We start from the raw sequence: 17,625 nt of genomic DNA on the forward strand, positions 1-17,625 counted from the left end.
CTGATTCTTCTGTTGCTGAGATTCATCTGCTGCTTACACTTGCTAGCATAAAGAAGATAAAATAAAAATCATAGCAAGAGATGCTATTTATTGCCTTTGTCAAGTTGAAATAGTGTCCACCAATAATTAATTATCACAATAATTACCCAGATGACATATATCAATGATACATGATTGTATGCATCGTTCAGTACCTGGTTAATGAGCCATTGTGAGCAATATTTTGCAGTGTGAGGAAGGTAATTGTAAATTTCTGAAGGCCAAACAAAATAAAAGAAAGAATTAGACTTATGAGATTATGATGAGAGACGATTTTATAAAAATAATGGAAGGATTGAATTTCTCGAATGAGCTACCTAAAATTACCCTGTCTAAGAAACTTTTGACGGATGATTGGAGGTCTTTTGTATATACATCTGTACAGCCTTTCCCATATCTTTTGGGCTATAATTTACTTTCTGAGTTTCAAGCCTTACTTCAATCCATTCACCAGTTTTTCATCAGCTAAAACATACTTTTGAAAACTGACAGAGCTTGCAGTCAAATAATAAGAATGAAGTTGAACAGTTGCATTCAAAGCCGGACAAAAATATTTTTCAATCAATAGTTGCAAACAGAGGCTTTAAAAGGGTTTCCACAGCCTGTAAGTCTCCTTTACATATTGGGTTACATGGAATTTGAAGCTAACAAATGGGGTAACTGAGCAACTGAGAAAACAATGCTTTTTCACACAAACTGTCACCAAAATTTATTTTTCTCTAGATTTCTTATCATCTTCATGCATTTACATGCTAAGCAGAGGTGGCTGATGCTTGAGTGCTGAAGACTTACAGCGCGATAAATATTTGAAGAGAAAAAATCATTCACCTTGACCTGGATTCGAACCTGGATCTCCCGATTTCCTGTCAAGTGCTTTTGCCAGTTAAGCTACCGAGGCATCATTCACCTCTGTGGAAATTTGGGGACTATACCAGACAAGGTGGTATGGACTGCTGAGCGTAAGTTGACACAGGCATTCCAAATCGTGTGCACAGCACCACAGTCGGAGAGCAAGCCCAAACTTTTTTACCAATGAGTTAGTAAATATTACATTTCCACACAGTGGCATAACTATCGGGGGGACGAGGGGTATAGATCCCCCCCAAAGCCTCAGAAATTATAAAAATAATATTCAAAACCATTGAACTTTCCATTCCAAAACCATTCTAGTGTTGATTTATAGTAAATTTTAACGTACCCTTTTAATGAAACCCAAATTTAAGTGCTAAAATTATGTAAAATATATTTTCAGGCATCAATATATTTGCAGGATAGGTTGGTCGCCCTTCCCCATCCCCTCTCATCCCCCCCCAAAGTTCCTAGTTAAAAGTTCCTAGTTAGAGACGCCACTGTTTCCACACATTTCATTGTGAGGATGGATGATTTTTAGGGGGCAGTGGAGGGGAAAATGGAAAGAGGGATGCACATGGCTAGTCTTTTATACCAGCCACCAATGGTCCTTAACAAAAGAAATTTCCTCCATCTTCCCTCTCACCCTACTCCCTCACTACTCACCGTACCCACTTTGCTTCTACTTCACGCACTTAATCTGTCACCGCTTGTCACTTGCTCACTTGTCTTGGATTTAACAATTGATTACCAGTATAAAAAACTTTGAGGAGACAAAGATTCATAGTGTATTTCAATTCTCAGATCACCAGAGATATCCACACAGTTACTTCCCCTTAGATTGTTCCTGATTTAGCCCTTACGAGACGGTGGAGTTCTCTCCTTGGCATGACTGCTGGACTGAGCCCTAAGAGACTTTTCCATCCCCTACGTACGGAATATTTTTGCAGGACATTCGTTAAGAAGGGTCTTGCAGATATTCACACACTCTCAGCACCAACCTTTTTTGACCCTTCCTAGCAGGGACACCGTATTATCTCGGACTCCGACGGTAGTCACGCTCCCTCCTTTCAGGGTTTATAACCCTACCAGCGGCATTGGTTTGCAGTCAATCATGATTTGTTTACATGAATTAGCTATATGGATAATTGGTGCTTGCACGTAAATTGCAGACTTCGAATTGAATTCCTTATTTTATTCTGAGAATTGTAAAATTTTGAATGAAGCTCTACCGTCAATATTAATGCATTTAATGCAGCAACAATTTCCACGATGATATTTATAGTGAAATTGAGAAATAAATTAATATTTATTGTAGAATTTTGTATAAAAATGGTAAACACGGCTCATATGACAAAGAATTCAATTCTTAGTTTATATTTCTTGAGAAAAGAACAAATACTTATTTCGTAAACTGACTGAATGAACAATTGAATGACCGTGGTCCAGTGGCAGCGCGTGCGTATACGCATGTTAGCAAGTGCACACCCAAAGATGTGTGAATTTTAAAAGAAAACTATTCCTTTGTAATGAGAAGGGTAAAAATCCTGTCTACATATGTAAGAAACATGAGCCTCCGAATGCTACAGCTATCTCCTTTTTGAATTCACGGCTCTACAAGTGTGCGATCCCGTGGCATCGTGCCGGTCGCATATTCGGTTAATGCGATCGTTTATGGGTTCTCTGGCGGAACGAAGTTGGCGGGGGGGTATGCACTGTTCAAATGGGTGATGGGAGCAGATTCAAAACGATGCGAGTGCGCAAGCGCATATTTTTGGTGACTGACTCGCAGGTAGTGTAGTGGTGTAGCTGCCACCTACACTACCTGCACCCAGGATCCTAGTCCGTCCGCAAAAGAGTCATCTGTATAGCCGTTTTCTACACTACTTCCTCATACGGTGTAACTCATTTTGAAACTTTAAATAATTTGCATGCGCGAGGACTTCCGGAAAGTCTCTAGTGTTGTTTCTCTACTAGGATTCGTTGTTGACAATAACATTCAAAACACATTCAGTGAAACAAGTAAACTACTGAAAATTATGGTGACAATTCCGATGACAACCAGTGAAGCAGAGAGGTGTTTTTCAACCCTTTAGCGTGTTAAAACATTTTTACGTAGCACGATTTACGCACATATTATTTCTATTCATGCAATTTTAAGGGTAGAATGTACCAGTGAAATGTTTTGCTTGCTATGTATTCTATTACAACGAAATATGATGCTCATGGATTAGGATTAACATAATATAATTAAATCATCCCATATCTGCTCTAATGCACACCCTAGATAAATTACCACCAGCCGCCACTGCCGTGGTCCCTTACCACAAGGAGGGGCAAAATAAGACGAAGGGCCCAGGTAACAGCTCCCGGATTTGGAGGGAACAGCCTAAGTCTCGCTTTGTTGGGTCCCGAAACTAAGACTTCGAGAACCCGCCACAGTCATAAAAGGGGGAAAAGGGGCAAGGAAACGTATATTTTTGGCATTCGTTCGCCTGCATAGAAAAATGTCTGATGAAAATTTGTGGCTTTCGTCTCCCGGTTCAAGAAATACTGCCGCATATATTCATCATTCGTAGCGTTAATAAGGTACAACTATGGGAAGGTTGGGTAGATTTCTTGGCCACTGACTGCAAGGTCCCAAGCTCAAATCCCTTGTGAAGCTCTGAACTCCCCAAAGTAAAAATTCTTTAAGCTGGGAGGTGGCCCAGGAAAAGGAAACGACCCCCTACCCAGAATGTATAAAATCACATGCTTGGTGCTAAGTCTGGGGTGAGCCCTACCCTCACCTTTCTGAACTAACCTTTGAGGTTTCAATCACTAAGTTAGTGATTGAACATATTATGTACCTGTAATATTATGTAATTTGTGAAAAAAAATCATCCAAGCAGAGAAAGTAAGTGAGAAACATCTCATAAAATGATAAGAAAAGATAATTTTTTCTAAACAGAAATATTACCGTAACAGAAAATCCAAGGAAAGTTCCATCACATTCAGAAAGAAAAGCATAATTATTGCCTGTTTTAGTGGGGTAGATGGTACGGCTACTCGTGTGTCACCTGTCTGATCCATTTGTGAAGCTGGCTCATATGAATTTATTGGCAGATCACATCGAGTTAGGTCAAGAAAAGTTCATACTCATTGTCAGAGCATTCATACATATGAAAGGAGGCTTTGATTAGAAATTATGATGAACACTAAAAAAACCAAGAATATGTGAGCAAGTAAGCTGTTGAATAAGAGTCTCAGAGGAGATAGACAATTATTCCTGGCTGTAGACTAGAGAGGAACTTCACCACAATTGTAAAACTCACTCATAAATTAGGACATACCCCTCTTTCCAGGGAAATGCCCAGTATATTGGTGAATCATTAGTAAATTGTTACATATACTCTGTTTTACTCACGTAAAATATGCTCAACCGATTCAGGTGTGATCATGGACGTACCCAGTGAGGGGAAGCAGGGGGCAGCTGCCCCCCGCCCTCCCTAGAAGCAAAAATTGCTGTAAGGAAAATCAGACTAGATTGAATCGAAATTTTCAACTACATACTTTTCTTTAATATTAGTTTAAGACATGTAACTAAAATGTTTTTTTAAGCAAATAATTTAAAAAACTAATGAAGCGCTGATATAATTGTCTTAAAATGTTGGTTTCATTCACATTTTCCATGTTAAAATGTAAAATGTTACAGCTTGAAAGACCATGCCTTGCCCCCCCTCCCCCTAGTTTTGATCCTGGGTACCCTCTTGAGTGTGATATTGTGGAAGTTCAATATACATTTGTATATTGAAATAAAAGGTAGTTAATTACCTGCGGCGTAACTATGGGGGGGGAATGAGGCATTAGATCCCACCCCCCCCCCCCAAAGCCTCGGACAAATAAAAAAATAATTTGAAATTATTGTCTAGTTTTGACGTGTAATAACTGCATCTGCTTAAAGTTAAATTTTTAAGCGCCAAAATGATGTCAATGTATTTCCATGCATGTCGTTTAATTAAAAAAATTCCCAGAACCCCTATTGCCTGGAGAATGGCACCACCACCCTCCCCCACCCCCCATATGCCTAGTTACGCCACTGGTAATTACACTTTTCTAGAGTTATTAAATTATGCAGTAAAAATCTTTTATTTCAAAAATCACCTTGAATATATATGAAAATTTTTCTGGTAAGCAAAGGGACTTGGTTTAAGCACTTCAACGTAACACACTCAACAAATATTTTAGAGACAAGGTTTTTAGATCCTCTCCGAATTTGATATAATATTACACACATTGACATTATGTTTCATCTACCTTGTTAGATTAAGATGGAACCTGTCAACAGTGAGATTATACTGATTGATACATGAAGCATACGCAACATTCGTGGAGTCAACAAAATACTTTGTTACAATCATGACACATTAAGGTGCTTTTCACCAAACAAATCTGGCCAATCAAATGTATTGCATTTCAGCATCAAGGGACTACACAGTTTGAATCTAGGCGATGTATCAAGGTGGATACAAGATGTGTCAAGATGGATACAAGGAATGACACGAGGGGCATTAAGGTATTTGCAAGAAGTATCATCATCATAGCAAGGTTGCATAGATAAGTACTTCTTATAGCAAAGTATTTCCAATTATTTTGCAACCTAAATGTCAGTATTAGAGTAACCTAAAGGTAAGTAAGCATTAAGAATCTGTCAATTTGGCAGTAACATTCTGTTTGGTTTGACAATCTATCCACAATCTTCTTTCATTTCAGACAATTTTGATGTCTTCTGGTTGTATTGACACAGATGTAAGAATTTGTACTGAGTTGGTAGTATATGTGCTGATTCTCATTCATAACCTCTCAAAATAACTAAATATTCCTTCAGTTTGCACAATGCTAATGTGGTACCTACTAGTATTTTCTTTAATTTCATATCCCAGAACTCAGTGTAGCCAGGAATTTCATTTGGGGGAGGGGGGAGGGAACCAAGGGGGGAAATAAAAAAAACAGGGTACCAAGTAATGGGTTTTAAACTAATTTTAACACTTTTCATAATCGAAAAAACGTCATTTGTACAAGAAATGTTTTGTAAATTCATGATTTTTCAATATTTTGTTTTCTTTTATGAAGGAAAGTAAATGTGTTTTTATATTTTGGTGGGAGTGGGAGTCCGGACCTCCCCCTAGCTATACCGCTGCCTGAACTTATGAAGGAAGCACGTTACACTCAACTTCAGGAAGGGATGCATGAATTACGTTCTTAAAACATTTATGGCAGGAATTAAATTCTCATCTGGTAAATAGAGGCTGCTGATCCCAATCAAGATTGACAGCTCACCTAAACTTTCAAGTAAAATTCATGTCCTTGGAATGCTTTGCAAATCAGCCTCCCTTATTGTTATTACACACTAATCTTATGTGGAACTATAGTCAATTAGTCTGTTATATTTAGATATATCTGATTGAATAGTAAATTTATTCTACCAGTTTTACTTTGGTACTCCTCCCTGCCTCAATCACCCTACCCCCAAAACACTACGCCATGGTACATTTCAACAACAGCTCAGGAAAAAAAAGCCAAGTTGGAAGAGGAAATTTGCTTCAACAAAGAGCAATGGAATCATCATTAGATCGATTGTGGACTTTGTCCATTACCTTCGATTGTTCCCTTATTTATTCCCAAAGCCTCATTTTCCAGTAGATGCTATCCTATTTCTCGTTTTTTGTCTTCTGTACAAGATAGTAATCAACTCTTCGCTGGAATATGGCGGTACAGCGGCTTACTTGATAACAACTGACAGAAAAATATCACTCGATGCTTAAATAATAACATTGCTGTCAATATTTTTTTATACCGTAGTCCGGTATCCTGTTAAGGTAGGCAATTTCTTGTTACATGCGCGAAAATGGTGCAGCTTTAAAAGGAATTATATTTTACTTATGGACGAAGCATTGGTTAATAGAAAACGAATTACCAGAAAAAGCGCTGCAATGCATTTTTTTAATAATTTAAACCGACATTATTTTCGACTATCTCGTCTAAAAACAGCGCCAACACGCATAAGCTTATTTCTACTAATGAAATAAAAATGATTGAGATGCGTCGACGAATGCCTGATTTACTATAATCAGTCATTAGGTAGGCCGTCGGTAAGAGGGAAGCTGCATATTTAAATATTCTGAAATATATAATACCTCATTTCAAATAAAAGATTAATCAAAATTTAAATTGATTTAATATTGAAATATGGAATGAACTAAATGAATACATGTAGTATGTTTGACGGTCCAATATTTCAGCTGTAAAGCATTTCAGCCGAATGCGGCGAAAGCCATGTCACGAATTCAAGGCGGTCTTACTTGAGCGGAGAATGTCGCCTGTTCCCCACTATGTTTCAGATCATACAAAGAATCAGGATCCGAGGGGGGTCCTCTGAGGGTTACAACACACCGGGGCCGGGACCCAGTCATTCAACTGATACGCTCGCGCACCCCGGGGAGGGGAGTGGAATGGGAAGGAAAAAGGATGGAGGCGCCTCCGCGATAGGAGCCCAACGACGCCTCTAGGGTAAGGATAGGAATTGAAGGGCGGGATGGGGTAGGTATACCGTCACCGCTACGAAAGCGACCAGGGCCCACTACTAGCGAAACCATAATTTGTTGTGCCAACGATTTTGGAAGATAAATTCTATAATAGATTCTAATAGATTATATAAAAGATAAAAATCCTAAGATCAAATCGTTGGAATTTCAGATCATAAAGTCGTAAAGGGTTCCTTCCAGTGGCGGATACAGATGGGGGGCGCAGGGGGCGCGCGCACCCCCCTTGTGGGGCCGCCCGTGATGCCAAACATTGCAGAACCACAATTGTAACTTTTTTACGTCATAAGATGGCATTGTGTTGTATTTTTTACATTATCACTTTAATTAAAACCTCCTTAAACTTTGCGTGTAACTTGATTATTTTTTATTAAGATAAAAGTAAAGGTAACTCAAGGTACCCCCTAAAATCCAAACTCGTTATAAGCGTACCGGATAAATTACCTTTTTGAATCTGTAAAAATAGCCCTAGTGTAAATTGTCTAACGGATTTCAGAAAGAAAAATAGGAAATGATTAATTACTTGTTCAGAGTTATCTCGTGGCACAACTTGGAACTAAAATAGGAGTTCTGAGTTTGACATTTCAATCTCGGCCGGATTTATAATACATGCTCAGCTGTTGGCAAATTTTGGTGAGTACCGCCTATTTTTTCCAACTACAGCACTGCTTATCTCCCCTCTAACGTTAACTGTCCCGCTTTCTTCCATAGCCACCGACGTACCATTATTATTTAAGCAGGCCCATTACATAGAGATATTTAATTTCTAAGAGGATATTAGGAGATAAGTGCGCACTGTGCAGTATATAACTATTGGAGGAGTTTAACAAGAATAATAATTTCAGATGTTGCCAGGTCCTCCATTCCTTGACTTTTGAATTAAATAAGTGCATTATTTAATTTATCATAGAATAATTTATCGAATTCTCGTATTTGATGTGTATTTTTTTAACAATTACCCGCGGCATAAAAAATATAATTGAAAATAAAATTCGTGCGTGACTTAAGCATACTTTCGTTGATTTTAGCCTGCAATCTTACGTTGTAATGTAACGAGATAAATAAAGAAAATGTGTAATATTAATGGGAGAGCTAAAAATACCTAGAGCTAAATGCGAAGGAATTCAAAGATCTTACAGGAAAGAGTTGCACTCATTGTCAGTCCAGTGAGAACAGTCACGAAATTCCGTTCATTGACTGTTCGAGGCGCAAGAGGCAAGATCTTAAACCCTCTCGCACGTGACGTCACTGCATCTTGCTCATAGGCTTTGTCTCTCGGTTTCTTCCCGATAACGCGTCGCATTGTTCCCGTAATGTACGTTATCCTCCCGTTTCCTTCGTCATTGTAGCTTCAGTTGCCGTCTTCTGGCGCCTATCCCTTCCCTATCTATCCCTTCTGTTGCGAGGTCTGACTTTCACTGTCGCGCTCGGCGGCGTCTCAGTAGATGTTCTCTCGAGATACGCGGACCTAACCTCAGATCCTTCACGCAATAGAGATATTTTTGTGGCTAATGACTTCCAAGGCTGCCCATCGGCTGCATATATTCTATGCAGCCTGAATGATGCCAGTGATAACGAGCTTCTCAAGTTTCTCTTAATTCAAAGCCTTGTCTTTCTCAGATTCGTACAGAAGAAGCAACAATGAAATACACTCCAGTAGTACTAAATGGTCGATGCGTGCGTAGCTTCTTTGCATGCCCTAAGTCTATGTGGGGTCAAATGCTATCTTAGGCCACGGAGTGAATTCTACACGCTGGGTGAGAGCAAAAATCTGCTTTTAAAAGCTCGTGCCGTCGTCGTGGTCCTCGAACCTTCGCGATTCTGAGTGCACATCGGGGACAAAATACCCCCTGCCTCACACGAGACTAAACCTCGAAGAGTATCAGGTTGGTGTATAAATCAAATTATTGCAATCATTTGACGTATCATTTCCCGTGAGTGCACGATGTCGAAAAGTTCTGGACAAAAAGACTTGAATTTCTGAGAATCGTTTAATAGAAGCAATCATCATTGCCTAGGGATATGGAATTACATTGGTCGGAAGAGGAAGTCTGAATGCTCCGTTTAAAATTCTTCAGGCCAAATAAGATGGTCAGTAACTTCAAAATAATGCATTAATGAATTTTTTCTTTATGTATCTAAACGACTTTAAAATTATCGTCACTGCGAAGTAAAAAATATTGTCAGTTCCAAAAATAAAAACAAAAATGAGAGATAAACCTCAGAGTCCAAGGTGTGACACGGAATTTATATACCGTGGGCATACGAATAAGAAAACTACAATTCCAATAATTTTTAATTCACGACCCAGCTATCACCGCATCATCAGGTACAATTCCGCAAGTCGTGAGACTATTTAAGATTATTACCATGTATACATGACTTTGGTTTTCTTTTTTACCCCTGAGGATTCCGTATTTTTGTTAAATTGGCAATATTTCACTTTCTTATTATGGTGACGATGAAACCTTTAATCTTCAGAACTTCAAATCGATCAACGGCCACGCTAACTTCCCACACCGAAAGGCCCAAGCGTAATTCAGAGTGACAAATGTAGGCATATTTTTCGCGTAACTTCGTATTCAATTCTACACGGATGGAAATGCTCCGATCTCATCAAAATTTGGCCTAAGCATTTCAGAAGCATTGTAACAAGGGCGAGCTCAGAAATGTTTAAGTCGGAAAGAAAGGGACACCGTCATAGGCGGATTTAGGGGGAGGCACGAGGGCACGTGCCCCCCAGGCGCTTAAAAAATAGACAAGATTTGTAATACGGTTATCATTACGTTCGTTTTATTTTGAGTATTACGGAGCCTCAATCATTTGATTTAATGTTAATAACTTTCATATCGAATATTTTTTACGTTAATATATTTTATATTACCGTAAAATTTTATTTAGCAATAGCTATTTATTTATTATATTTTACACGGTAATTGTTGTATTTTGTTTTTAATCTCAAATATGAGAAGACCCGTCAGACCCTTGAGCCTCCCCAGAAAAAATCCCGGATCCAACCCCAGACACAGTTATCTATTGCGCTAACGGGATTCAAAAATCTAATGCACATAAATATAACAGCAACTACAGATGGAACTAATTTTTCCCATAAATAACACGGTTGCCGAAAAAGATACTTGAAAAATCTATGGAGCGAAATACTCAACATTAGAACATGAAGATTTTCTTTCGAAATTATTTATTAAATATTATACCACAAGCATGAAAAGTAAAATCATTATTTCGGTACCTCAGAGGTTTCCAGCTCTGATGAATGATTTAGAGATAAAAAAATAAAAATAGGGAATGATTAATATTTAACCAGACATAAAAACTGTCGCCAAAATCAGCGACCAGAGGTGATTCACCAAAGCTTACCCAATTCCCTCAGCATATTTCTCGTCGTCATGTGAGTCATATACAGGTGAAATCATTAGAGGCTGATACCAGATAAACATTACATTCCCACGGTATCGGCGACTTGATCGTCCTGTCCGCGTAGAAATGACGATGTGAAAATTTTTCCACTGCACTGTCTTGAGCGAAATAGCAATCATCATCAAGACAGTGTATGATGTGTAGAAGACTGATAAATATGGAAAGTAAAATGGCGAGATGTCAACTGATAATCAATGGAAAAAAACTACGACATGTGAAGCAAGAGAGATAAGAGTACGACAAATTAAACAAGGAAAACAAAAGCTGGACGAGGCGATTTGTTTCCTAGAAAGCAGAATGATCGGCAAAGGACGAAGCATGAAATAAGTAGTCAATAGAATAGGGGATCAAACAAAAATAAGAATCAACATACAGCAAAAACATTCCATCAGATGCTACACATAGAGCGTATTTCTATATGGGGGCTAGGCTTGGACATTGTCAGCAGCAAAATCAAGAGTGTTGCTACCGAAGAACGATGAAAATAAAATGGATCGAACGAGTAAGTTATGAGGAAGTGTTAGCAAGAGTAGGAGAAAGAAGAAGTTTACTTCAAAGCTCAAGATGAAGTCGGGAAATCTTCGTTGGCCTAATAATGAGGCATGATGGCTTGACGAAAACAATCGTAGAAGGACTTGTGGAAGGGAAGAATGGCAAGGGACGGCCCCGAATGAGTTACAGAGAACAGGTTATTATTAAGGACGTAAAAGTGACTATGAAAATACGTACTATCAGACAAGAGAGGGGAATTGAGAACGATGCAAAACCTTATTATGATGATTATTGTCTCGTGATGGAATTGAAAGGAAATACTAGTAAAAGGGGCAGACTCGGAACTATTTAAAATGGCCGATTATTAACCCTTTACGGACAACAATATTTTTGCCCATGAAAAAAAAGCTTTCCTTCCAATTCTCAGACAAGGGAGTTCATAGGAAGCACATCTACCAATTTTGTAAACTTTTTCTTAAAATTGATTAAAATTAAGGCACGTGCTTAACTCTTTAAATAGGGCATTCTCGTCACAGTTAGGCTTTACCATAAGGCAGGCAACCCGTCACACAGTTGTTATTTGAATGATTAGAATGGAATAATTTTTTTATAAATTGCCTATTTACAATTGTCAGTCTTGGTAGCAAGATATTGGAACATCCCTGTTCAAATTTTACCTTCCATTATTTATTTCAATGCGCGATGTGGTCATCATTATTAGGATCAAACAGCTGGCAGCATAAAAAGAATATGGTAGGAAAAAAGGTTGTTTTATCCAAAAAAGAAACAACAAATTATGCATAATAACGTATCTGATGAAATAGGTTCCCTAGTGAAATAAATTTGGAGAGAGCTTCATATCATAATCAAACAATGATTATAAAATGGATGTGTTGATGTTTAGCTGATGTGTTTATGTTTACAGTACGTGCAGTCATCATTTCAGGTAAGCATAGACTCGAATTCGTAAATATTTGAAGAATTGCCGGATATGGTTAGTATGAATGATATTTTACGTGAAATTTGATGAAACAGCTGGAATTATTATCCAAGCTCAAGTGTATATTGAATTTTGTAAACTTTTTAAAAACTTTCTGAAGCACTCTCGGAGTCATCAGGTGACTCTGATTCTACATCTTCATCGATTGAGTTTTCACCAGCATGAGGATCATCGGTATCCTCTAGTGGCACAATCACGTTTTGAACAACATCCCTCCTTTTCCCATGCGACGACTTCATGGAACACATTTATGACATACTAAACATCGGGTTTTGATGTTAATTTATTTTCTTGCATATAAACATTACACTAAACATCAGGTTTTTATGTTAATATATTGCCGTGCAAGCCCAGAGGGATGAATTCGTTACACACCTATTCTTCCTTCAATTTCAAATAATCTGAGGCATTAACATGTCACGATTACACATTATATTTTAGTAAACCAAGCGGATTACAAAATAAATTTTAGAAATACATAAAACGAACGTATGAAAACCAAAAACTAAAAGAAAACACAGCAATTAGACGGTCTTCAACGTGGTTTGCTTCGACTTTTTCCTTGCCGACCTCGCTGCCGTGAACGACACCCGCCCTTTGCGGACTATGAGTTCCCGAGACTCATTTGATTGTAGTGCGTGTTTTCAGAGAAGATATAATTGGTAGGGTTTCCCATTTCCGTTTCAGGAGTGTCTTTTACGTGGCACCATCACGTGGACTACCTTTCGTCTGGCTCCTACCCTTCGACCTAACAAATATTTGAAAAAGTAACAATTACAAGTAAAAAGTATAGGAAATGTAATCGCTACCGGTAAGACAATTAATTTATTTATCCACTCCCTAACACTGCAAATAGCCATGCTACATGAACAAGTAAACTTCAAAGAGAACAGAAAATAAAAACACTATATAAATACATATTAGAATTCCGCGCAGCTGAAATTCATACGTCAACCCTTTTACATCCAAATAAATAATATACCTTCTCAATTTCGATTCATGAGGATCCAAATCTATCTCTAGGCTATCACGCTTGACACTTTTTTTTCAAAACGATATTCACGTTAAGTTTTATTGCATTATCTTTTCGAGTAGCGAATCCGCAGTGCACCTCCAGCGGTGCAGTTTGTTTTGTCTCGGTGGCCGAGTTGCACTGAACATCAGATTGAAGGGATGCGCGATATATAGAGCTTAGTTTCACGAGAGGGACGAGGTCTCCCCTCTCCTCAATGCACCTACATCCCCCCTCCCCCTTTCCCCTCCGCCTCTTCTATAAATACGCCCGCGTCAAATCCTCCCACCGTCATTCCACCGCTTGCTACCCTCCGAGCGGCACGTGTTCAGAGCCCCCCGCCTGCGAAACGACGGCATCCGCGGCGATCGACCCACCGCCACCGGGATATACGACACAGGGCAGAAACGACGGATCCAAACAAGCGGCGGCCGCGAGGACAACACCATTATCCGTCCCTTCCTGTTTCTCCGTGAACGGTAAGGAGTCTCACCTTCGACCGATTCGCGTGCAAATAGTTCGCGATCGGGTGCAATGTCGCGCGCTTAGCGTATTGGCAATTCCCCAGGATCCAGTGAGCTCCATCCGCCAAACGTAACACAGATCTGCTCTGATTTAAATATTCTCATTCGTGTACTTAGAAATGAGCTCGTTCGCCTATTTTTTTTATTGCGGATTCTGATAGAATATTTATAATGTATACATGATAAATATGTACTCGCTTTAGCTCGATGGGGGCTCTGTCCGCTCAGATTCCCTAAAAAAAGGTAGATAGATAGATATTTATTTTACTGCCCAAAATTGCACATAAATACATTGACAAAAAGTTAAATTGGGCACCCCAGAAGATTCAATCTTTTGTAAGTGTTGCCATTCAACGAAAATTAGACAGTGATCGGCAGTGCATTACAAAATAGTTTAATACAGATGCAGCTCATCTGTGATTAATCATTGAAAACAAGTGTCCTTGTACAAAATTCAGTTGGATAAAACGTATTTGAACAAAAATTATCACAAAATACAATCAGGATACATCGTAGGAAACTATTATTAAACAAAATAAACAATACGATCTGGCAAAAACGAAAAAGTCTGTGGACTTTTCTGTTTACTGTACCAGTAATTACAATTTTCATCTGCCCTTTGATTCTTGTAAGATTATTTTTTTCCGTGATATCGAAACTACTTAACTTGAATCCTAGGAATGCCAAACAGTTCCTGCCTTCCAGGCTATCTAACTGTTACCAAGTGTGGATTAATGGCTGCACAATGACTTTTGTGCCATTAACAATTTTCTACGTGATGTTCAAATTCCTCATTTCCATCAATTTTTTGGCCCCCCAATACCCAAAAAAGTAAACGCAGTTTGCAACACTGTTATATATAAAATATTAAGTGTTTCGACAATTTTTCCTGGGGTTTCAGACGATTTTAGAGGGGCCAATACTATGACCTTTTGTCCTATCTCTTCTCATTCACCACAAAAACTTGTATGAATCAGTCAGTCAGTGGTCGGAAATGAATATTATAGTATATAGATATTGCTATTTTTTTATATTTGGGTGAAAGTGTTTGTCGATATTTAAAATATTTCTGAAATTATGCATATTTTTCTACATTATGAACATCATTTATGAAACTAACGCATATACCATCAAATTTCTATTTACTAAACAAGTGCATGTATCACTACAAAGGGCTCTTCGGTGAAAATATTACAAAAACCGTGGAAGTGATATCAGAGGATTTTAAATAGTCAACGACATAAGTGGAATGATTATAAAAAGATGAAATTATGTACTTCTTCGTATAACCGAACCGGAATTTCCCAATAAAGCAGTACTTACTAACTTAGCAGTACACTTCTGCAGCTTAGAATTCATCTTCTCCAATAAATTCTAGATTAATAAAGACCAGGCTTTGGCAATCCCTCGAAGCCATTTCAAGTGGCCTCCTGAGCGATTTGAACAAAACTTTTAACTTAAATAGATGAGAGAGGAAAAAAATATTCAATGCCCTAGATTATATAACTTTTGCCCAATATTTCTATAAACATGTAGTTGTATTTTTTCAAACCTTTTGCAAGCATATTATGTTACAATGGTTGAGGCATTTAACGTCAAATTAAAGCTCTTGAATTTCTTGTTTTTGATTTCGCACTAGAAATTTGTCATTAATTAAATGTAAATATTGTTTTGGAATTACATCTATTAAAAAATTCCGGATATTAACAAAACTTAACTACTAAGTTATTCATCTCGTCATGTCTGAATGCGCGATTTCAATGGGATGAATTTCCACCCTCTTTGTGAACGAAGTCAATGGGTCAAAACAAATGTATTGGAAATTAGTTACGCAAAGCGTTGGAGGGAACAGAACTCATTAAAATTATCACAGAAAAGAGTAAACGGGAAACATACACTTAGGATACGTTATTTCATCTTGGTAATGCTTTATCCTCCGCTTGCAACTAACGAACTATTTATAATGTATACACCTTATAATGTTATTTTGTAGATTTTTCGTATTTGGTAAACATTTCCGATGCAGCTTGTTTCATATTTAAATTGCATCGATTAGAATGCTACATTACCCGCTGGTCAAATAAAATTGACGACCATCTATTAAAAACCTATGTCACAGTTTACCCCAGGTATCATAATGTTACGCCTTGATTTGTTTCGTAAACTATTATAATATTTACTGGAGTAGAACTAGCAGTGAAGACAATAATATTCTGATTGAAATTAGATTCAATATACTTATTGCATAGTTCTTGTAATCTGAGTGAGGTCAGACTTCATTTTATATAGACTAGACTTCATTCAGTACGTGAAAACCCGATACTGATCAGAAACTTGTCATCCAGTTCCAGCCCACTATTACCCACAGAGAGTGCTTACTTTTTTCAGAATTAAGTCTTTAAATTAAATTTGTATTTGATGACGAAAATTATATAAAGTTTCAGATCGCGTTCATGAACCTCCTGGGGCTAATCAGTGAGCTGTAAAAACTTATGGCTGAAAATATCGATTTAAACTCTTTAAAATTCACATAGTAATTTATTTGGTGACCACGACTGCGGGTTAAAGAATTATGTGTCATTCTGAAGGTAAATGAAATAATAAAATAAATAAGGCAAGGGTACAAAGAATGGCATGAAATTATTGTTGACAGAAAAGGAGTATTGAAATCTGCTCACAATTGAGGACGCAAGTTGTATAAATCTCACTAAAGACGAAAAATGAAATAGGATGGAAATAGATGAGAATTGGCAAAGCTAATATTTAATATTTATAACTTAATTAAATTTGGTGTTGATGAATCGTTTATGAGTTGGTTATTAATCCAATATTTACTTGTAAAAATCAAAGAAAGTCGGTTCATATTTAAAAAAAAGAAAGTAAAGCTACCCACACAGTCATATTTCATCAAAATTCCTTCTTCTCGATATGAAAATTTACCCAGGACCCTTTAGGCGTGGTTTGTGTTGTTCTTTGTATTATCTGGACCTTGATCCTATCAATTAAATCTTAAATTATCATGTATCCCTATACTCAAAGTCCCATTGATATCAGATACACGTCGGATATTCTCTTGTGACGCTCAAATCTAGGTTAGAGAGGCGGGAGCAAAGCAAATTATTAATTTTTCGAGGAAATAAGCGAACGGAACTTGAAATGTATTTCAATAATCTATCTGTTGAGTAAAATGCAGCATTTCGACATATTATCCATTATATCAACACTGGCTATGAAGGCAGAGCAACTCGGGCACGATTTCTTTAAACTGGGATGGGGTTAGTAATTTTCAACTATATGTAGTGCTTCAATTTAAATTTTCCGCTACTGTTATACCGAAAGCTTTCATGTTTTTAATTTTTCCATTTTTACAAATATTGAAAAAAATAAATCCTTCGTTGAGCAAAGGAAATTTAAAAACCGATTATGTACCTACCAAAACGGCAAGTAATGTTTTTGAGGCATCAACTCAGCTTGTATTTTAGTCATGATGGCAACAAATGACAGACTATTTCTGTACAAAAGAGATATTTGCTGACGGTAAAAAAGAATATTAATTTCTTTTAGGCTCTTACATTGGCAATATCATCAGAGAAAGGAAAAAAATGTCAAATAGGCTCTTTTAGGTAAAACTTTCCCCAAATTTTGCCGCAAATAATCTTAAATGGACTTTTAACATCATAAAATTGGTTT

General features: G+C 37.6%; 1 protein-coding gene across 1 annotated transcript in view; it reads left to right on the top strand.

Moving 5' to 3' along the window:
* The first annotated feature begins 13,692 nt into the window (after positions 1-13,692).
* LOC124154441 (4-coumarate--CoA ligase-like) overlaps positions 13,693-17,625 on the top strand; it is a 46,547-nt gene continuing 42,614 nt past the window's right edge. Inside the window, exon 1 of the mRNA XM_046528159.1 lies at positions 13,693-13,890. The gene's annotated coding sequence lies outside the window, so the exon portion shown is untranslated. The remainder of the gene's footprint in view (positions 13,891-17,625) is intronic.

The sequence above is a fragment of the Ischnura elegans genome, chromosome 2, assembly GCF_921293095.1.
Source record: "Ischnura elegans chromosome 2, ioIscEleg1.1, whole genome shotgun sequence".
NCBI lineage: Eukaryota > Metazoa > Arthropoda > Insecta > Odonata > Coenagrionidae > Ischnura > Ischnura elegans.